This window comes from Bufo gargarizans, chromosome 1, assembly GCF_014858855.1.
Source record: "Bufo gargarizans isolate SCDJY-AF-19 chromosome 1, ASM1485885v1, whole genome shotgun sequence".
In the NCBI taxonomy this organism is placed as follows: Eukaryota; Metazoa; Chordata; class Amphibia; order Anura; family Bufonidae; genus Bufo; species Bufo gargarizans.
In genome coordinates, this window is record NC_058080.1 from 103,259,202 (window position 1) to 103,282,280 (window position 23,079).

Genomic DNA, 23,079 nt, shown 5'->3' on the forward strand with positions numbered 1-23,079 from the left:
ATGAACACAGAAAAAAAAAGGGGGGGCTATAACACCACCTAGACATCAAAGGAGGTCAGGGTGGGTGCATACTTAAGTGTCCCGACGCGTTTCTTCGGTTAGAGCCCCAGGATTCTTCAGGGGACACGGGGCTACGTGTTCGTATTAATCAAACCATGACTAAGCCTGTGAACGAAACCATGTATGTATAGTAATACGTCACTGGAAAATAGTCAGATAGAAGAGAAAGAAGGGAGACCCCCCATCACCTAGTATAAGGTCGAGGAGAGGTATCAAACTTACTCGTTTATGGCTGCGGTCAGGGGTGGCTGTAGGCACACTGTATAGCACGACCCAGTGTGGTGGTGTCTGCTAGGATGATGACCGGCAGTGGTGAGGCGAATTCTGCCGCCTTATAAAGGCTAGGGGGTCAGGTGAAGCGCATCTTCCGGAGTCGGTGGACTTCTGGTACATGCGCCTCTTGATGACGCTCCTACAGGGCGTCCGAGGCCGCGGTCACGTTTCCGCGCCTGCGCCACCTGTCCCAGTCCCATGCGTTCCATGGGGCTAAGAGTGGAACGCACGGCCAACGCCGGGTTCAGACGTCATCCGGCCGCGCCACACGAGACGCACGTGCATCAGAGACGCGGTCACATGACCGAGGCCCGGCCTCGGCCGCACAGGCGCAGTAGTTGTTCATAATGGCCAGACTACAGGACATATCCATAGTGGTACACTTGGCCATTAGACAGAAAGGCAAAGTATCCTGCCTCAGCCTCTCCTACGCTTAGCAGGGTACTAAATTAGATACTTATGAATGGATTATTCCCCATTCTGCCATATATGGGAGACTCTCATCCATCACAAGTTTGAGGTGGAAGAAGAGAACGGACAGAGGGGGAGACAAATTGCTCACTGGTCCGTACAAGACCCATAACCTCCCTGAATCTCCTCCACCTCCAAACATCTTGCGTCTATGACCAGAAAAAAAATGAGGTTTAAAGTGGGGAAAAAAGACCACAAGGCCTACACAGAAAAATTGGGTAATCAAAGAAAACAGCTGAAGTTCAAATGTTCATTAAGCCCATTGGGGACAACTGTATTCAGTGTGAATGTCCACCAGCATTCCCTTTGTAGGATGGATCTGTTCCAGTCTCCCCCACGGGTCGGCTTAGGAACATGTTCAATCCCCATGAAGCTGATGGATGCTGTACGCCCTTCGTGGACCGTCTGCACATGGCGCAGTGTCCCCTGAAGAATCCTGGGGCTCTAACTGGGGCTCTAACCGAAAAAACGCGTCGGGACACTTAAGTATGCACCCACCCTGACCTCCTTTGACGTCTAGGTGGTGTTCATTACTTTATAGTATCTCAAAGTGTGAACTCTGCCTTTACCTGTCATAAATTGAATAGGGCCTCACCAGGGTTTCCTACTTAGGATCAGAGTTCCTGTCTGGGCCACCCCTTGCAGGGTATTTTTGGACCCCGTCCTTTGGATACCTTAGAGGGAGTCACAGGACAAGCAGGGAGGTACTAGGGCTAGTGGGCATCATTAACATTATTCCCGCCGCCCAATCTGACCCCCTTGTACCTGATTTATTCCCCTAGTGACTTTTTTGTGTTCTGTGTTTATACTTGCCCATAGGGCATGTCTTATTCGTTGTCTGTCTAGTAGGGGCTATTTTATCTCCTGTTTATTAAAAGCAAAGTTTTATTTAGTCTACTGCCCCTTTAGTTCTATTTTTTGCATTTTTTGAGCAGTATATCAGGGAGGCTCTGACTGCCCCTCCTGAAAGACCATTACTTGTGTAATCACTAGAAAGCAGATGACATCAGGACATCAGCTGTGAGGGGGCATTTTAGCGGTGACAGGTTCAATTTAACATACAGTAGAAGAATTCAATAAATCTGAAAATATATTTACTGTATATGTGTAAACATTATTTTTTTATATTGTACATATGATTGCATTAATAGATTTTCATATTTTAGAAACAAATCATATGACCTGAAAGAGAAAAGTGATGAGCACCAATTTGTTTCAAGTAGATGTTTGTGACTACAGATGTTTCACTTGCCACTCAAGCAGTACAATACCCTGAGAAAGTGCAGAGGCAGTCAGCTGCAACCAATGTATTACTGATGAATGTGTACAGACAGGTTGTCCAAGCTTGTGCTACATCAAGCATATTTTATCCTAATGCAGTTAAAGGCTTTTGTTTACAATAACACATGAAATACAAAAAAGAAGCCAAGTGGGCCAGCTGACTAAATTCTCAAAAAGTTCAGCAAAAAGTCATATTGTCTACAAACCACAACTCAAAATACTTTCCAAGTGGGAAATAGGAAAGTGGTAGAAGAGTTAAAAAAAAAAAGCAAATCTCTATTAACATTATTATTTTTTTGAAGGTTGCATCTTTATACTATACATACTATACTATACCTTAAATGGTTTGTCTGGTTTAAAGGGGTTGTGTCATCTCAAATAATGGTGGCATATCGCTACAGACTGACCACATAGACACAAAAACGCCAAGGAAATAACATAACCAAATATAAAATTGTCAACTAGTAGGTATATTTGAGACAATTATATATTTGGTGATGTTATTCTCTTGGTGTTGTTGCCTCTATATGGTCTCTCTGTATCCCCATGTTATATATTATATATGGATATATTATCTTTGCTTGTGATAACATTTTGTAACCAACCAATTTGATTGTACTAAATTGGATGGAAATAATAAACTAATCACAACTAACCTAAAACTTTAGTGGCGAGATTCTAAATGTAAGACAGCTTCCTTTTCTGCACTTAAACCAGGCATAGAAATAGATGAATTGGACTGAACTGTGCCCTTCCAATGCCACGCCCACTTTTTTAGACATGGTATGAGGGGGAAGAAGTCAAAGATTCTGCCACAACATGGCATGTGACAGAATCTGCGACAGATATATGCCACAAAAGTGGAGTATATTTGTTCGTAAATTACCTTCATAGTTTTGAAATATGAATAAATACTGTATTACATTTCTCTGTAAAATTGAACCATTGGAAAAGAAATGCTCCACTGTCTAGACATTGCTGTTACATAATTGTTATGGTGCCCCTGGTGATTAGTAGTTAGAGGGTTTCATAACAGGAATGTACCAGCAATATCTGGACACTACAGCATGTTTTCAAATGAAAATTTGTGTACATTTTTTTACTACATTTATATTTAATTGTGGAACAGCTAGACGGTAAGCCTTCTTTAGGATTTCTATCAATGACTTGGTACGAAGTTTTAACAAAGAGCTTTGAAGACTCAGTATGACCGTACATTGGAAGGACGGTTTATCAATGTAAATATAAACCCCGTAATGCATGATAATCGCTGTGTTGGCACTACACAGCAATGTAACATTTGCTTGCTATTCTTCAGCCTGCTCCGTTCCAGAACCGCATCTCAGAGAGCGAATGTAGTTTCTGCCTACGACCACATCTGATTGCAAGGCAACTTAGTGCTTCCTGTTTTGACATGGTCTTAGAATATAACAAATAAAGGTGCAAAGACACAGCTCATCTGAATGCAGGGACCTTTGCTTGTACGACATGTAGATATCAGGGCTATTCAGCTCATAGTAATTGCATATGCTATTCAAAACATGTTCTGTATGTGGAAAGTAGAGTACCACATTTGAAGATTTTAATAGCAGAGTTCCTGATTTTTATTTACTTAGCTGACAGATTGGGTCACAGTTCTCTCGCTCTAACAGCATTGTGTTGTCGGGTTGCCAAGGTAACTGGGGTCTGTAGATGATGTCAGGTCTGATGGCCAATTTAAAGTGGAATCATCCTGTCACACCATGCCTTCTCATTCAGGTGCTATTGTTCCAGATTCTGACTCTTGATTGACCCTCTTGATTCTTAACTTAGTCTTGTTCCTGGATATAGCTTCTACCTCATCATTGGCATTGTCCATCTGTACCTGGTATTCTAGTCCTGGTTTTGACCCTTGGCTCTGTTCCCAAGTTATGAGAACGGCATAGCCTGCTCTGTTACTCTGCTATGGGAGATATGGAGCTCTTCACCTGCCCAGCTCTTAGCCCCATCTCAGCCATGGAAACAGAGAGATGGAGGCAACCCCTTCCATCCCTGTACTGTTGCTCTTTTGTCCTATGACCTCTGTCATCACTGTTGATGCTTCTTAAACATAGGAGCTGAGCTGGGACATCTCAGATGCAGTATGACTTTTACAATTTCATGCACCAACGTAAATCCAGTGACATATCCTCAATTTTTATGCTGAGCATTTTTTTGGGAAAATTAGTGTATAAAGAACTTTTTGCACCAGCAGGATAATAGAAAGCTTGCTATACAAGCAGACATTTTCAACAGTTTAAAAGATAAATGGAAAGTTGAACAAAATGAATCATCCAAGATTCACTCACACACTGTGAAGTTGCCCATTTATAAAAAGAGTTGTAATCCATCTGAAAATACATTAATTCATGCCTGCGGGATAGTAGTATTCTTGTAGAAGAACTAAAACAGATCTTCCTTTGTAAGATCCTTAATATGACAAGACATGACCAATAGCATTTTTACCCAAAATATTCAACTGCAGACAGACTTACTGTTTTATATCCCATCATACATTATCTCAACATTTGTTTCCTTCTGCTTTTTGTTTCCACTTGTTTTTCATACATCTTGCAAATGACAGATTTGAAAAGCAATGTTCCATTCACACTATTAAAGGGGTTCTTCGCTTTTCAGCTGTCTATTATGTGCTATAATTTTTTTTTTATTTCAATATATTTTGTGCTTCTTTTTTCAGCATTTGCCTTTGGCAAGTGTACCAGCTGCCTGTTCTGTGATATAAAGAAAATTCTGCTCTGAGACCTTCTCCTCCCGAAAAGTACTTTGGCTTTTTGGTCTCCGATAGCTCATTGAACTACCCCTTATGTCTTTCTGATGAATATCACGTAATGGTGAGCCTTGAAATATGAGTACAGTTACAGTATTTTACATGCAGTCTAATAGACATTAGCAAGCTTATTTTAAGGTGGCAGGCCCCCTTAACTACAAAGCAATTGGATAGTTGTACAGGTCCGCATTACACATTATGTCTGCCCCTGGGCTTTATCACCTTCTTGCACAATAACATACAATTACTGTATGCCATGGGCTGGTGAGCCTCATAACACATTTCTGTACATCAATGAAGCTGGGGCCACCGTTTATTGCTCGGTCAAAATGAATTTTACCTCCTTTTCTTCTCACTAATAGAGCTTTCATTTTGTGGTATTTCATTGCTGCTGACATTTTTACTTTTTTTGTTATTAATTGAAATTTAATGATTTTTTTTGCAAAAAATGACATTTTTCACTTTCAGTTGTAAAATTTTGCAAAAAACAACAACATCCATATATACATTTTTCACTAAATTTATTGTTCTACATGTCTTTGACAAAAAAAAATGTTTGGGTAAAAAAAAAAAAAATGGTTTGGGTAAAAGTTATAGCGTTTACAAACTATGGTACAAAAATGTGAATTTCCGCTTTTTGAAGCAGCTTGGACTTTCTGAGCACCTGTCATGTTTCCTGAGGTTCTACAATGCCCAGACAGTAGAAAAAGTAGACACCCTAAGGTATTCACTGATGGGCATAGTGAGTTCATAGAACTTTTTATTTCTTGTCACAAGTTAGCGGAAAATGATGATTTATTATTTTTTCTTTTTTTTCTTACAAAGTCTCATATTCCACTAACTTGTGACAAAAAATAAAAACTTCCATGAACTCACTATGCCCCTCACGGAATACCTTGGGGTGTCTTCTTTCCAAAATGGGGTCATTTGTGGGGTAGTTATACTGCCCTGGCATTCTAGGGGCCCTAATGTGTGGTAAGTAGTTTGAAATCAAAATGTGTAAAAAATGACCTGTGAAATCCTAAAGGTGCTCTTTGGAATGTGTGCCCCTTTGCCCACCTAGGCAGCAAAAAAGTGTCACAGATATGGTATCGCCGTACTCAGGAGAAGTTGGGGAATGTGTTTTGGGGTGTCATTTTACATATACCCATGCTGGGTGAGAGAAATATCTTGGCAAAAGACAACTTTTCCCATTTTTTATACAAAGTTGGCATTTGACCAAGATATTTATCTCACCCAGCATGGGTATATGTAACATGACACCCCAAAACACATTTCCCAACTTCTACTGAGTACGGCGATACCACTTGTGTGACACTTTTTTGCAGCCTAGATGCGCAAAGCGGCCCAAATTCCTTTTAGGAGGGCATTTTTAGACATTTGGATCCCAGACTTCTTCTCACGCTTTCGGACCCCTAAAATGCCAGGGCAGTATAAATACCCCACATGTGACCCCATTTTGGAAAGAAAACACCCCAAGGTACTCAATGAGGGGCATGGTGAGTTCATAGAAATTTTTTATTTTTTTTGGCACAAGTTAGCGGAAATTGATTTTTTTTTGTATTGTCTCACAAAGTCTCCCTTTCCGCTAACTTGGGACAAAAATTTCAATCTTTCATGGACTCAATATGCCCCTCACGGAATACCTTGAGGTGTCTTCTTTCCGAAATGGGGTCACATGTGGGGTATTTATACTGCCCTGGCATTTTAGGGGCCCTAAAGCGTGAGAAGAAGTCTGGAATATAAATGTCTAAAAAATTTTACGCATTTGGATACCGTGAGGGGTATGATGAGTTCATGTGAGATTTTATTTTTTGACACAAGTTAGTGGAATATGAGACTTTGTAAGAAAAAAAAAAAAAAAACAATTTCCGCTAACTTGGGCAAAAAAATGTCTGAATGGAGCCTTACAGGGGGGTGATCAATGACAGGGGGATGATCACCTATATAGACTCCCTGATCATCCCCCTGTCATTGATCACCTCCCTGTCATTGATCACCCCTCTGTAAGGCTCCATTCATACGTTCGTATGATTTTTACGGATCCACGGATACATGGATCGGATCCGCAAAACACATACGGACGTCTGAATGGAGCCTTACAGGGGGGTGATCAATGACAGGGGGTGATCAGGGAGTGTATATGAGGTGATCACCCTCCTGTAAGGCTCCATTTAGACGTCCGTATGTGTTTTGCGGATCCGATCCATGTATCCGTGGATCCATAAAAATCATACGGACGTCTGAATGGAGCCTTACAGAGGGGTGATCAATGACAGGGGGTGATCAGGGAGTCTATATAGGTGATCACCCCCCTGTCATTTGTATAAAAAGATTGAAATTTTTGTCCCAAGTTAGCGGAAAGGGAGACTTTGTGAGACAATACAAAAAAAAAAAAACATGAGGTGATCACCCCCCTGTCATTGATCACCCCCCTGTAAGGCTCCATTCAGACGTCCGTATGTGTTTTGCGGATCCGATCCATGTATCCGTGGATCCGTAAAAATCATACGGACGTCTGAATGGAGCCTTACAGGGGGGTGATCAATGACAGGGGGTGATCAGGGAGTGTATATGAGGTGATCACCCCCCTGTCATTGATCACCCCCCTGTAAGGCTCCATTCAGACGTCCGTATGTGTTTTGCGGACCCGATCCATGTATCCGTGGATCCGTAAAAATCATACGGACGTCTGAATGGAGCCTTACAGGGGGGTGATCAATGACAGGGGGGTGATCAGGGAATCTATATGGGTGATCACCCGCCTGTCATTGATCACCCCCCTGTAAGGCTCCATTCAGTCGTCCGTATGTGTTTTGCGGATCCGATCCATGTATCCGTGGATCCGTAAAAATCATATGGACGTCTGAATGGAGCCTTACAGGGGGGTGATCAATGACAGGGGGGTGATCAATGACAGGGGGTGATCAGAGAGTCTATATGGGATGATCATGGGTGATCAGGGGTTCATAAGGGGTTAATAAGTGACAGGGGGGGGGTTGTAGTGTAGTGTAGTGGTGTTTTGTGGTACTTTACTGAGCTACCTGTGTCCTCTGGTGGTCGATCCAAGCAAAAGGGACCACCAGAGGACCAGGTAGCAGGTATATTAGACGCTGTTATCAAAACAGTGTCTAATATACCTGTTAGGGGTTAAAAAAATCGAATCTACAGCCTGCCAGCGAACGATCGCCGCTGGCAGGCTGGAGATCCTGTCTCTTACCTTCCGATCCTGTGAACGCTCGCGCCTGTGTGCGCGTTCACAGGAAATCACGGCTCTCGCGAGATGACACGTATATGCGTCACTCTGCGCAGAGCTGCCGCCTCCGGACCGCGGATCTGCGTTAGGCGTTCCGGAGGCGGTTAAAGGGAATGTGTAATCAGAAAATGACCTTTTGTTTAAATCACATTTTTATGTTTATCTTTTTTAAAGAATTTTTGCTGATGTTATTTTAAATTTTTCATGTCAATATCTATATTTAAACAAAAACCCTAAACTCCTGCAGTTTTCCCACTGGCCACTAAGCTTAATAGAAACCACTTTTTGGTCTGTACAGATCACTTTACTGCAGTGATATATCATTCTAATCCTGCCTGTAATGATAAGGAAATATTACCTCTGTATATAGATTATACAGGATCCACCATTCACAATAGGTGATTGTCAGATCTTATCTATTCTTTCCTTGTACAATGACTTCTGAATAGGTTAGAGCATGCCTAGAAAACTCTCTCATAGAAGTCAATGTGTCTATGGACCATGGGGCTGCTGTAAAGCAATTTTTTTAATGCTTTGTGAATTCTGTTAAGAACAGCTCAGGTAACATGGCAGCCCCCATAATCATGTTCAGAAAATAGAATAAAAAAAATCTGGAATCAGAAAATAGAATTTTTACCCCCCAAACACAATCATTGGGTGCCTAATCTGTTTGATATTCTTGCATATCCTTTAAACCTTCAAGACACCTAATAGGATGCCTGTCTGTCAGCGTTAGGCTGACATACTTAAAACACTGCAATACAGAAATAATGCACTGTATTATGAGTGAGGACTAGGCTTATACTGGGACAACAAATAAAAATATAATAAATAGATTATTTATAAATTAAAAAAAAACTGGACTTGATCAATTATTTATACTGTTTTTGTATGTAAGTCTTCTTGAATGAGAGTTTTAGTTATTATTTTTGCTATTTTTGACAGGAAAAAAATTCCTCCTCGCAGGACTTTATCTCCCATCTTAAATAACGGATCTCAGATGGAACTGACAAAAACGGATGCGAAATGAGCATAACAGATGCTCTAAATAAAGGATCCATATTTTTATTTTCTGTTCTTCTGACAGATCAGAAGAATGGAATACTAAACAGTGATGTGAACCCAGTATTTTGTCAGTCTTGCATGTCACATATTGCATGAAGGTGTGCACAGTTGTCAACAGCACATAAAGACAACTGCAATTGTCAGGTTGCCTGCTTTTGGAAAACAAAATAGGGTTTGGGGGTACACTCATTTTTCAAGGAGTGTGATTTCTGTGTTTTATTATGTTATTATTTTAAAAAGAATATGAAAATAACCAGACTTTTGGTCTCTCCAGATCTGGTGTTTTATAAATATATGTGCATGTAAGCATGGTGGTATATGTGAACTTTATTATCAACTTTTATTTTTAGGAGCTTTTGTGCATATACAGTAATTTTCTGCTTGGATCATACTTTTAGCCAGAAACATGATTTCATGTGTCTTTCTTGAAATGTTATACTTTGAGGCAAAATCACATGAAGGTGCCATTATATACAGTTGCAAGAAAAAGTATGTGAACCCTTTGGAATGATATGGATTTCTGCACAAATTGGTCATAAAATGTGATCTGATCTTCATCTAAGTCGCAACAATAGACAATCACAGTCTGCTTAAAGGGAACCTGTCACCAGAATTTTGGGTATAGTGCTGAGGATATGGGTTGCTAGATGGCCGCTAGCACATCCGCAATACCCAGTCCCCATAGCTCTGTGTGCTTTTATTGTGTAAAAAAAAAAAACGATTTGATACATAAGCAAATTAACCTGAGATGAGTCCTGTACGTGAGATGAGTCAGGGACAGGACTCATCTCAGGTTAATTTGCATATGTATCAAATTGGTTTTTTCACACAATAAAAGCACACAGAGCTATGGGGACTGGGTATTGCGGATGTGCTAGCGGCCATCTAGCAACCCATGTCCTCAGATCTATACCCCAAATCCCGGTGACAGGTTCCCTTTAAACTAATAACACACAAAGAATTAAATGTTACCATGTTTTTATTGAACACATCATGTAAACATTTACAGTGCAGGTGGAAGAAGTAAGTGAACCCCTAGACTAATGACATCTCCAAGAGCTAATTGGAGAGAGGTGTCAGCTAACTGGAGTCCAATCAATGAGATGAGATTGGAGGTGTTGGTTACAGCTGCCCTGCCCTATAAAAAAAACACACCAGTTGTGGGTTTGCTTTTAACAAGAAGCATTGCCTGATGTGAATGATGCCTCACACATAAGAGCTTTCAGAAGACCTATGATTAAGAATTATTGACTTGCATAAAGCTGGAAAGGGTTATAAAAGTATCTCCAAAAGCCTTGCTGTTCATCAGTCCACGGTAAGAGACATTGTCTATAAATGGAGAAAGTTCAGCACTGCTGCTACTCTCCCTAGGAGTGGCCGTCCTGTAAAGATGACTGCAAGAGCACAGTGCAGACTACTTAATGAAGTGAAAAAGAATCCTAGAGTGTCAGCTAAAGACTTACAAAAGTCTCTGGCATATGCTAACATCCCTGTTAGTAAATCTACGATACGTAAAACACTAAACAAGAAAGGATTTCATGGGAGGGTACCACAGAGGACGCCACTGCTATCCAAAAAAAAACATTGCTGCATGTTTACAGTTTGCACAAGAGCATCTGGATGTTCCACAGCAGTACTGGCAAAATATTCTGTGGACAGATAAAAACCAAAGTTGAGTTGTTTGAAAGAAACAAACAACACTATGTGTGGAGAAAAAGAGGTACAGCACACCAACATCAAAACCTCATCCCAACTGTGAAGTATGGTAGTGGAGGCATCATGGTTTGGGGCTGCTTTGCTGCGTCAGGGCCTGGACGGATTGCTATCATCGAAGGAAAAATGAATTCCCAAGTTTATCAAGACATTTTGCAAGAGAACTTAAGGCCATCTGTCCACCAGCTGAAGCTCAACAGAAGATAGATGTTGCAACAGGACAATGATTCAAAGCATAGACATAAATCAACAACAGAATGGCTTAAACAAAAGAAAATATGCCTTCTGGAGTGGCCCAGTCAGAGTCCTGACCTCAACCCGATTGAGATGCTGTGGCGTGACCTCAAGAAAGCGATTCACACCAGACATCCCAAGAATATTGCTGAACTGAAACAGTTCTGTAAAGAGGAATGGTCAAGAATTACTCCTGACAGTTGTGCACGTCTGATCTGCAACTACAGGAAACGTTTGGTTGAAATTATTGGTGCCAAAGGAGGTTCAACCAGTTATTAAATCCAAAGGTTCACATACTTTTTCCACCTGCACTGTGAATGTTTACATGGTGTGTTCAATAAATACATGGTAACATTTAATTATTTGTGTGTTATTAGTTTAAGCAGACTGTGATTGTCTATTGTTGTGACTTAGATCAATTTGTGCAGAAATCCATATCATTCCAAAGGGTTCACAAACATTTTCTTGCAACTATATAAAGTGGTAGTTTGACAATTGGTTTGAGCAGAGGCCTAAGTTAAAGATCCTGGGCCTGTAACAAATCCCCCTACCCACCATGAATTTTGTATAATATTGATGTCTCTAATGAGTAGTGTTGGGCGTGAATATTTAAATAGCGAATATTAATCGTAAATATCGGCACTTCGAGAATTCGCAAAAATTTTACATCAGTAACCTCCTTTCTTGCTTGTGGGCTAATGAGAAGGCTGCAATGTCTTTGTCTGAGCTTAGCAACATCCCTAGGAAGCAATAGGAAAGTGGCCTACCCCTTACTATATAATAACCTCCCCAGTAATGCTTGTATGCAGTATTTTGCAAATCTGAGAGAGACAGCAGTGTTATTGCTATACTCTCTGCTTTCCAGTGTCATTACATTAGATAGTTAGTTAGCTTAAATACATAATACAGATAGTTAGTGGGAGATATTCAGTGTAGGCTAGATGGTGATATAGTGTAGCTGATAGTTATATAGTTCTGCTGTCCATACATACAGTACAGACCAGAAGTTTGGACACACCTTCTCATTCAAAGAGTTTTCTTTATTTTCATGACTATGAAAATTGTAGATTCACACTGAAGGCATCAAAACTATGAATTAACACATGTGGAATTATATACATAACAAAAAAGTGTGAAACAACTGAAAATATGTCATATTCTAGGTTCTTCAAAGTAGCCACCTTTTGCTTTGATTATTGCTTTGCACACTCTTGCCATTCTCTTGTTGAGCTTCAAGAGGTAGTCACCTGAAATGGTTTTCACTTCAGAGGTGTGCCCTGTCAGGTTTAATAAGTGGGATTTCTTGCCTTATAAATGGGGTTGGGACCATCAGTTGCGTTGTGGAGAAGTCAGGTAGATACACAGCTTATAGTCCTACTGAATAGACTGTTAGAAGTTGTATTATGTGGCCATCATTATTTTAAGAAATGAAGGTCAGTCAGCCCGAAAAATTGGGAAAACTTTGAAAATGTCCCCGAGTGTAGTCACAAAAACCATCAAGCGCTACAAAGAAACTGGCTCACATGCGGACCGCCCCAGGAAAGGAAGACCAAGAGTCACCTATGCTGCGGTGGATAAGTTCATCCAAGTCACCAGCCTCAGAAATCGCAGGTTAATAGCAGCTCAGATTAGAGACCAGGTCAATGCCACACAGCGTTCTAGCAGCAGACACATCTCTAGAACAACTGTTAAGAGAAGACTGTGTGAATCAGGCCTTCATGGTAGAATATCTGCTAGGAAACCACTGCAAAGGACAGGCAACAAGCAGAAGAGACTTGTTTGGGCTAAAGAACACAAGGAATGGACATTAGACCAGTGGAAATCTGTGCTTTGGTCTGATGAGTCCAAATTTGAGATCTTTGGTTCCAACCACCGTGTCTTTGTGCGCCGCAGAAAAGGTGAACGGATGGACTCTACATGCCTGGTTCCCACCGTGAAGCATGGAGGAGGAGGTGTGATGGTGTGGGGGTGCTTTGCTGGTGACACTGTTGGGGATTTATCCAAAATTGAAGGCATACTGAACCAGCATGGCTACCACAGCATCTTGCAGCGGCATGCTATTCCATCCGGTTTGCGTTTAGTTGGACCATCATTTATTATTCAACAGGACAATGACCCCAAACACACCTCCAGGCTGTGTAAGGGCTATTTGACCATGAAGGAGAGTAATGGGGTGCTGCGCCAGATGACCTGGCCTCCACAGTCACTGGACCTGAACCCAATCGAGATGGTTTGGGGTGAGCTGAACCACAGAGTGAAGGCAAAAGGGCCAACAAGTGCTAAGCATCTATGGAAACTCCTTCAAGACTGTTTGAAGACCATTTCAGATGACTACCTCTTGAAGCTCATCAAGAGAATGTCAAGAGTATGCAAAGAAGTAATCAAAGCAAAAGGTGGCTACATTATGTATATAATTCCACATGTGTTAATTCATAGTTTTGATGCCTTCAGTGTGAATCTACAATTTTCATAGTCATGAAAATAAAGAAAACTCTTTGAATGAGGTGTGTCCAAACTTTTGGTCTGTACTGTACATGCTACATACATAGTGCTGTATGTATGTGTGTATGTATGTATGCTATATAAAAACATATATAGTGATGTGATGTCACAAGTTCACAACAATACTTAGTGCACCAATCACTAATAAGTATTCCGACCTGTTAAAATGTGAAGTTGCACATATTGCACCAAAATATTTGCATCATTAGTGCCAATTTCACAATCACAAATATATTGGAGCACTCTATCTACATATAAAGCTATTGTAATGTTTTGCAGTGCCAACCATTTTCTCCAGTCCCAGAAAACTAGCAGCTTGAAAAATGCAGCTATAGTGACCCACACCTGTATTTTGCGTGTATTAAGTGAATATTACATTGCAGATTTTTCACGATAAAGAAAATTATCTCGAATTTGCGAATATATGATGAATATCCTATCAAATATTCGAGAAATATTGCAAATTCAAATATTGCCCCTGCCGCTCATCGCTATTAATGAGGTATATGTGTTTTGGATGCCCTCAGGCTCCTGGACTTTTGTTTTATAATTTAGGTTTCATTTTTACATGTCAAAATTGTGAAAAGTGTCCAGACCACAAAAATATTAAATTTTAGGGTTGTTTTTTTAATAACATTTTTATTAACTTTACCATATTAATATTAATTATCAATTTGCATGATCTCTAAGTGTCTTTATATTCAGGAAAATGCAATATGTGTAATTATACACATACTCCACTCCAAAAAAGTTAAACTTATTCCAAAGATCATCTTCCAAAGATGATAACATGAGTCATTCTTTAGAATGTCTCATATGTTGACCTAAATATACTACAGTGAGCTAATGGTTCATGATGGGTTTGAGACAGACTGTCTACAGGTGTGAGCTAGCTGAGTACTGCATAATGTTCTGTAAACCTAAATGGAGAAACATTTGTACTCTCAAAGTCCCTCTGTTAAACGCTATCAATAAATACAGACTTCAGAAACTAAGCAGCAGCTCTGACCGTTCTGTAGTGCTGTGCTCTAATATTCCATAACTTTGATCGCACTGAAGAACAAATAAAATTAAATTAATTACATTTACCAATGTCAATATGAAATGTGCTCCCCGTGAATGAAATACTTTCCCTGAAGTCAAATGGTCAACAGAAAAAGCACATCTAGGTCTTATTTGAAGATCAGAAAATGCTATTTATCCTTTCTGCTCCGGTACATCAGGGAAAGATTACACTTTCAATGACAAAATATTTCCTGACTTAAATGCAATGATGTTAATATGCATGATGGTGCGCAATCCAATTAAACCTTACCTCCAGAAGTGTCCCTTTAATTGGATGACCTTAAATTCAACTTTTTATTATCTTGAGCAAATAGGGTTTGAATATAATTTTTGGTGTATTATGAACCTAGCTCTGGGCATTCGACTTAAAGCAAGATTAAAAATTGCAATCCAATCCATGCTTAAAGCATAATATAAAACAATGATCAAAATGAGACTATTATTTAATGTGATTAAAGATTAAAGTAAGATTAAAAACACAATGAACTATATTTCTAAAATACATTCAATATGTGAATATCTAAGATTTTTGCAGCACATATACCTGATGATCCACTCCCTGATGCATGCACAGGCTCTTGAGTCCATCTCATCTGAACATGCATCTGGAAGAGGAATGGTTCTGATTTTTGAAACCATCCACAATGGAAGGGACAGCCTGTCCCTTGCCCATGCCAGAAACCTGGTAAAGAACATGACATTGGCATAAAGCTGGAATTTCAGAAGAGCAGTGTCGTGTTACTGAGTTCCTAGAAAGCTAGTCCACCCAACTTTAGAATGGTAAGTAGTATGTCAAAAACTCACAATGTAGTGCCCTGGAGCAGGGAGTACTTTGACATTTGGACATTTTTGGACATTTGCCTATTTGCCCTATGCAAAGTTAAAATATCTTACTTTATTTAACCTAAAAGGGTTAACTTGCACTGTTTAATACTGTGTAACTGCATTATACATATATATATATATATATATATATATATATATATATATATACAGTACAGACCAAAAGTTTGGACACACCTTCTCATTCAAAGAGTTTTCTTTATTTTCATGACTATGAAAATTGTAGATTCACACTGAAGGCATCAAAACTATGAATTAACACGTGGTATTATTTACATAACAAAAAAGTGTGAAACAACTGAAAATATGTCATATTCTAGGTTCTTCAAAGTAGCCACCTTTTGCTTTGATTACTGCTTTGCACACTCTTGGCATTCTCTTGATGAGCTTCAAGAGGTAGTCACCTGAAATGGTTTTCACTTCACAGGTGTGCCCTGTCAGTTTTAATAAGTGGGATTTCTTGCCTTATAAATGGGGTTGGGACCATCAAATGCGTTGTGGAGAAGTCAGGTGGATACACAGCTGATAGTCCTACTGAATAGACTATTAGAATTTGTATTATGGCAAGAAAAAAGCAGCTAAGTAAAGAAAAGCGAGTGGCCATCATTACTTTAAGAAATGAAGGTCAGTCAGTCCGAAAAATTGGGAAAACTTTGAAAGTGCCCCCAAGTGCTGTCATAAAAACCATCAAGCGCTACAAAGAAACTGACTCACATGCGGACCGCCCCAGGAAAGGAAGACCAAGAGTCACCTCTGCTGTGGAGGATAAGTTCATCCGAGTCACCAGCCTCAGAAATCGCAGGTTAACAGCAGCTCAGATTAGAGACCAGGTCAATGCCACACAGCGTTCTAGCAGCAGACACATCTCTAGAACAACTGTTAAGAGGAGACTGTGTGAATCAGGACTTTATGGTAGAATATCTGCTAGGAAACCACTGCTAAGGACAGGCAACAAGCAGAAGAGACTTGTTTGGGCTAAAGAACACAAGGAATGGACATTAAACCAGTGGAAATCTGTGCTTTGGTCTGATGAGTCCAAATTTGAGATCTTTGGTTCCAACCACTGTGTCTTTGTGCGACGCAGAAAAGGTGAATGGATGGACTCTACATGCCTGGTTCCCACCGTGAAGCATGGAGGAGGAGGTGTAATGGTGTGGGGGTGCTTTGCTGGTGACACTGTTGAAAATTGAAGGCATACTGAACCAGCATGGCTACCACAGCATCTTGCAGCGGCATGCTATTCCATCCGGTTTGCGTTTAGGTGGACCATCATTTATTTTTCAACAGGACAATGACTCCAAACACACCCCCAGGCTGTGTAAGGGCTATTTGACCATGAAGGAGAGCGATGGGGTGCTGCGCCAGATGACCTGGCCTCCACAGTCACCGGACCTGAACCCAATCGAGATGGTTTGGGGTAAGCTGGACCGCAGAGTGAAGGCAAAAGGGCCAACAAGTGCTAAGCATCTCTGGGAACTCTTTCAAGACTGTTGGAAGACCATTTCAGGTGACTACCTCATGAAGCTTATCAAGAGAATGTCAAGAGCGTGCAAAGCAGTAATCAAAGCAAAAGGTGGCTACTTTGAAGAACCTAGAATATGACATATTTAGTTGTTTCACACTTTTTTGTTAAGTATATAATTCCACATGTGTTAATTCATAGTGTTGATGCCTTCAGTGTGAATCTACAATTTTCATAGTCATGAAAATAAAGAAAACTCTTTGAAAGAGAAGGTGTGTCCAAACTTTTGGTCTGTACTGTATATATATATATATATATATATATATTTATATGCTGTGATTTATATCCTGTTCATTATCACTGTATTTACATGGCTCTGTGGAAAGGGTTAATGAATACTGAGAGACTGTTAGGGCTTTGATTAAGGAGCTAGCAATTTTCAATAGCTTCCATAGGTTAAAAGAAAAACATGTTTTGGAGGGAAAAACCCAGACTTGTTTACCACCATGTTTTGATGTTTTGGAGGAAAACTCCCAGACTTGTTTACCACCAAAAAGTCTGACCTTTTAAATGTCTGGTTTTAACTCTTTTGTTATGTCTGGAAACTTGTTTTGTCTGTAAAACCTGTTATTGCCATTGAGTATCATTGAAGCTTGAATGTAAGTTTATACCAGACGGGAGCTGAAACAATGTATCTGTTTGTGCTGAGTTTCTCTACTCCACCCCTCCCAGTAGAAGGTTCTAGTCTAGCAAAAACTGTATATAAGGAGAGCAGTCAGAGCCCCTAGTGTGCTGTAGTTAGGGACCAGTGCTTGGAAGAGGAGACTCTGCCAGACTACTGACTGACCAGAAGAAGATGCTGAGATGGGGATACGCTGCCACAGACCCTGGATCCCCAGCCTTGGACCAGGGTACCAGCCTTCTGAAGAGAAAGAGGGACAGCTAGCTCAGTCCTTTACTCAGCATGAAACCCTTCTTCTGCCAGGGAGGAGACTGGAGAAGCCAGCCCAATGCCTCGCCTGTATTGTTTTGTACCTGAATTCCTCCAGTAAGGAAGCAGCCTTGTTCACTGCAAACCCTGACTCTCTGGACTTATTTTCCATATGGCTGCACCATGCCTTACCATCCCTTCTGGAGAGCAGCAACACGTGGTGACACCTTGATGATGTCCGAAGAACCCAGCGTAGTGTTGGGGCCACCCCAAACCCAGCCACTGCAATTTGGTGTCACGAACAGGATCCTGTCAAGCATCAGCAGTTAGTGTGGCTCAAGACAGCCAGTGGTAACTACAGAAAAGCCCAAACCCATATCTCAGGTGAACCAGCAACATATAAGCATCTGTACTGTAAGTGTTCCCCTTGTGGCATCTGCCACAAGCAAGTGACTGTGCTAGTGAGACTGTGTCCTGCATTATTAGCTAAAGATTTGCTAGTGAGGGACTGGGTTACTGCCTCATAGTGCTACTATACTTTGCTGCTCCTCATAGACATGTAATAGGTAAAGTAAGGTCTATAGACTTGGAAAATATATTTTGTAATTGAATTGAAAACTGGCTGAAGGACCGTGTCCAGAGAGTTGTGGTCAATGATTCCTATTAAACATGGTCCCAGATTATAAGTGGTGTACCCCAAGGTTCAGTGCTGGGCCCTCTATTATTTAATGTATTTATTAATGAGATTGAGGATGGGGTTAAATAGCACCATTTCTATTTTTGCAGAAGACACCAAGCTATGTAGTATTGCACAGTCTATGGAAGATGTCCATAAACTACAAGCTGACTTGAACCCTCTGAGTGATAAGGCATAAACTTGGCAAATGAGGTTCAATGTGGATAAATGTAAAGTTATGCATTTTGGTAGTAATAATTAGCATTGAGCGCAAATTTTCAAATAGCGAATATTAATCGCAAATATCGGCACTTGAAGAATTCGCTAATATTTAGAATATAGTAACCTCCTTTCTTGCTTTTGGGCCAATGCGAAGGATGCAATGTCTCTGTCATAGCTTAGCAACATCGTTAGCAACCAATAAGGCTACTTTCACACTAGCGTTCAGAGCGGATCCGTTCTGAACGGATCCGCTCATATAATGCAGACGGTGGCTCCGTTCAGAACGGGTCCGTCTGTATTATATTGTATAAAATTTTCTAAGTGTGAAAGTAGCCTGAGCGGATCCGTCCAGACTTTTACATTGAAAGTCAATGGTGGACGGATCCGTTTGAAGATTGAGCCATAGTGTGTTATCTTCAAACGGATCCGTCCCCATTGACTTACATTGTAACTCTGGACGGATCCGTTTGCCTCCTCACGGCCAGGCGGACACCTGAACGCTGCAAGCAGCGTTCAGGTGTCCGCCTGCTGAGCGGAGTGGAGGCTGAACGCCGCCAGACTGATGCATTCTGAGCGGATCCGCGTCCACTCAGAATGCCTTAGGGCTGGACGGAAGCGTTCGAGTCCGCTTGTGAGCCCCTTAAAACGGAGCTCACAAGCGGACAGCCGAACGCTAGTGTGAAAGTAGCCTTAGAAAGTTGTCTACCCCTTACTATATAAGAACATTTCCAGCAGCCATTTTGTGCTTTTTCATGCAGTTGTGAGAGAGAGAGAAGTGTGCTAATTGTGCTATGCTGAATTGCTGTTTTATAATACTTCTGATACCTCATATATAATCCAGAAATTTAGTGGTAGATAGTGTAGGTTAGTTAGTGAATAGGTTAGCTGATTAGGTTCCAGTGTATGATGCTAGGTACATTAGTTAGGTATCTCAGTAATATATATAATCCAGATAGATATTGTAGGTTAGTTAGTGTAGCTGATAGGTTCCAGTGTATGGTGTTAGGTACATTAGTTAGCTCAGTCATATACTGTATGTATAATCCAGATAGTTAGTGTGAGATAGTGTAGGTTAGTTAGTTAATTGTGTAGCTGAAAGGGTTTAGTGCAGGGTGAAGTCTTTTGCTCTGTTTTAGTTTTTTGTGTGCTAGGATTGTAAGCACTTTTGTCTGTGAAATAAATAAATAAATAAATCTTTGCCTGTGTTTTAGTGTAACAGTTTTAGGGTTTCCTTTGCTAGGGAGGTATTATTGTCTGCGTCTTTTGTCTGTGAAAACCCTTCCCCCAAAAAAACAAAAGTCTTTCCCTGTGTTTTAGTGTGACAGTTTTAGGGTTTCGTTTGTTAGGGAGGCATTATTGTCTATGTCTCTTGTCAGTTAAAAAAACAAAAAAACAAACAAACAAAAAAAAGTCTTTGCCTATGTTTTAGTGTAACAGTTTTAGGGTTTCATTTGTTAGGGAGGGATTATTGTCTGCGTTATTGTCTGTGAAAAAAAAAAGTCTTCGTCTATGTTTTAGTGTTACTGTTTTGGTATTTTGTTTGCTAGGGAGGGATTATCGTCTATGTCTTTTGTCTGTAAAAAAAAAAAAAAAAAAAAGTCTTTGCCACTGTATTAGTGTTATTTTTTTTTAATCAGATTTTTTATTTTATTGAAAAACAATAATAATAAACATCTTTTTTTAAAGACATTAAGTACAGGTAGTGGATTTATCCAGCTATCCCCACCGCAATAGACAGAAAGGGATACATACATTACAGAACATGTATTGAAATATGAATTCAATAGCAACTCCACAACCCAACTCCCCAGTGTTATTGTTTTAGGGTTTTGTGTCTATTTTTTTTTATTTTTTGCCCCATTGTCCCCAACCCAATAAAGTTTGCCCAAACTCCCTCATTGTTTTCTTTCTACAATTTTTTTTCTGTTGTTTAACGCAAACCGCTGTGCATGTACCATATATTCTGCCATACATGCACGGCGGGCTGATTGGGCGGGCACCAGAGCGGTGTGCGCCTGATCACTGCAGGGGCCCGGCAGTCCCTAGTAGCCGGGCCCCTGCTGTATCCGCCGACATCGCTGTTTACAGCGATACCGGTGGATTAACGCATTCTATGCTGCAGTCCGCGCTGACCGAGACATAGAAGTTGATTCCGGCGGGTGAGTGAGCCCATCGAGTCCCCACGCTGGTGTGGCGGGCACTTGATGTGTCAGAATGAAGCCTGATGCCATGCAGAGGCTGCACAATGCCTTGCAAGGCATCGGGACCTGCCTTCCACGGATGCCGAGGAGATCCAGTCTCAGGCTGGGTCTCCTAGGCAACCTGTTAGTGTATGACTCAGTGTCACACACTAACAGGCAATGCATTACAATACAGATATATTGTAATGCATTGCAGAGGGGACCAGACCCCCAAAAGTTGAAGTCCCAGAGTGAAACAGAAATAAAGTTAAAAAAAAATGTGTTTTGAATAAAACAAATAAGTTTCAAGTTTAAAAAAGAAAAAAGCCCCTTTCCCCTAATTTTATAATAAAAAATAGAAATAAAAAGAAAGAACGCACATATTAGGTATCGTCGCGTCCATAACGACCGGCTCTATAAATATATCATATGATCCACCCCGTTCGATAGACACCATAAAAAATAAAAACCGTGTCATAAAAAGCCATTTTTGTCACCTTGCATCACTAAAAGTTCGACAGCAAGCGATCAAAAAAGCGTATGCCCACAAAAATAGTACGAATCTAACCGTCACCTCATCCCGCAAAAAATTTGCCCCTACATTGGAAAATCTCCCCCCCCAAAAAAACAATGGAGGCACTAAAACATGATTTTTTTAATTTCAAAAATGCTTTTATTGTGTTAAATGTAAAAAAAAGAAAAAAAATTATACATATTAGGTATCGCTGAGTCCATTACAAACTCCTTCATTGTATTTTTAGCTACCACTTCTGCAGGAAGGCTATTCCATGTATCCACTACTCTCTCAGTAAAGTTATACTTCCTGATATTACTTTTAAACCTTTGCCCCTCTAATTTAAAACTATGTCCTCTTGTAGCAGTTTATTCTTTTAAATATTCTCTTTTACCTTGCTGATTCCCTTTATGTATTTAAAAGTTATTATCATATCCCCCTTGTCTTTCCTCCAAGCTATACATGTTAAGGTCCTTTAATCTTTCCTGGTATGTTTTATCCTGCAATCCATGTACCAGTTTAGTAACTCTTCTCTGAACTCTCTCCAAAGTATCAATGTTCTTCTGGAGTTATGGTCTCTAGTACTAAGCACAAAACTCCAAATGAGGTCTCACTAGTGCTCTGTAGAGCGGCATGAGCACCTCCCTCTTTCTACTGGTAATGCCTCTCCCTATACATATATACATATAGCATTTCCTGCTGCTTTATGTCATTGTCTGCCTGCCTTTAAGTCTTCTGAAATAATGACCCCTAAATCCCTTTCCTCATATACTGAGGTTAGGACTGTATCACTGATTTTATATTCTGCTCTTGGTTTTTTTACGCCTCAGGTGAATTATCTTGCGTTTATCAACATTAAATTTTAGTTGCCAGATTTGTGACCATTCCTCTAGTTTTCCTAAATCCTTTTCCATTTGGTGTATCCCTCCAGTATAACCAACCCTGTTACAAATCTTTGTGTCATCAGCAAAAATACACACTTTACCATCGAGGCCTTCTGCAATTTAGCTGATAAAGATATTAAACAATATGGGTCCTAGAACAGATCCCTGAGGTACCCCACTGGTGACAAGACCATGGTCTGAATATACTCCATTGGCTACAACCCTCTGTTGTTTCTCCCTCAGCCACTGCCTAATCCATTCAACAATATGGGAGTCCAAGCACAAAGACTGCAATTAATTGATAAGCCTTCTATGTGGGACAGTATCAGAATCCTAACTAAAGTCTAGATAAGCGATGTCTACTGCACCTCCGCCATCTATTATTTTAGTCACCCAATCAAAAAAATCTATAAGAATAGTTTGACATGATCTCCCTGAAGTAAACCCATGCTGTTTTCCATCTTTCAATGCATGGGATTTTAAATGTTCCACAATCCTCTCCTTAAGTATGGTTTCCATTAATTTCCCCACTATTGATGTCAGGCTTACTGGCCTATAGTTGCCCGATTCCTCCCTACTACCTTTCTTGTGAATAGGCACAATATTTGCTAATTTCCAATCTTCTGGGACGACTCCTGTTG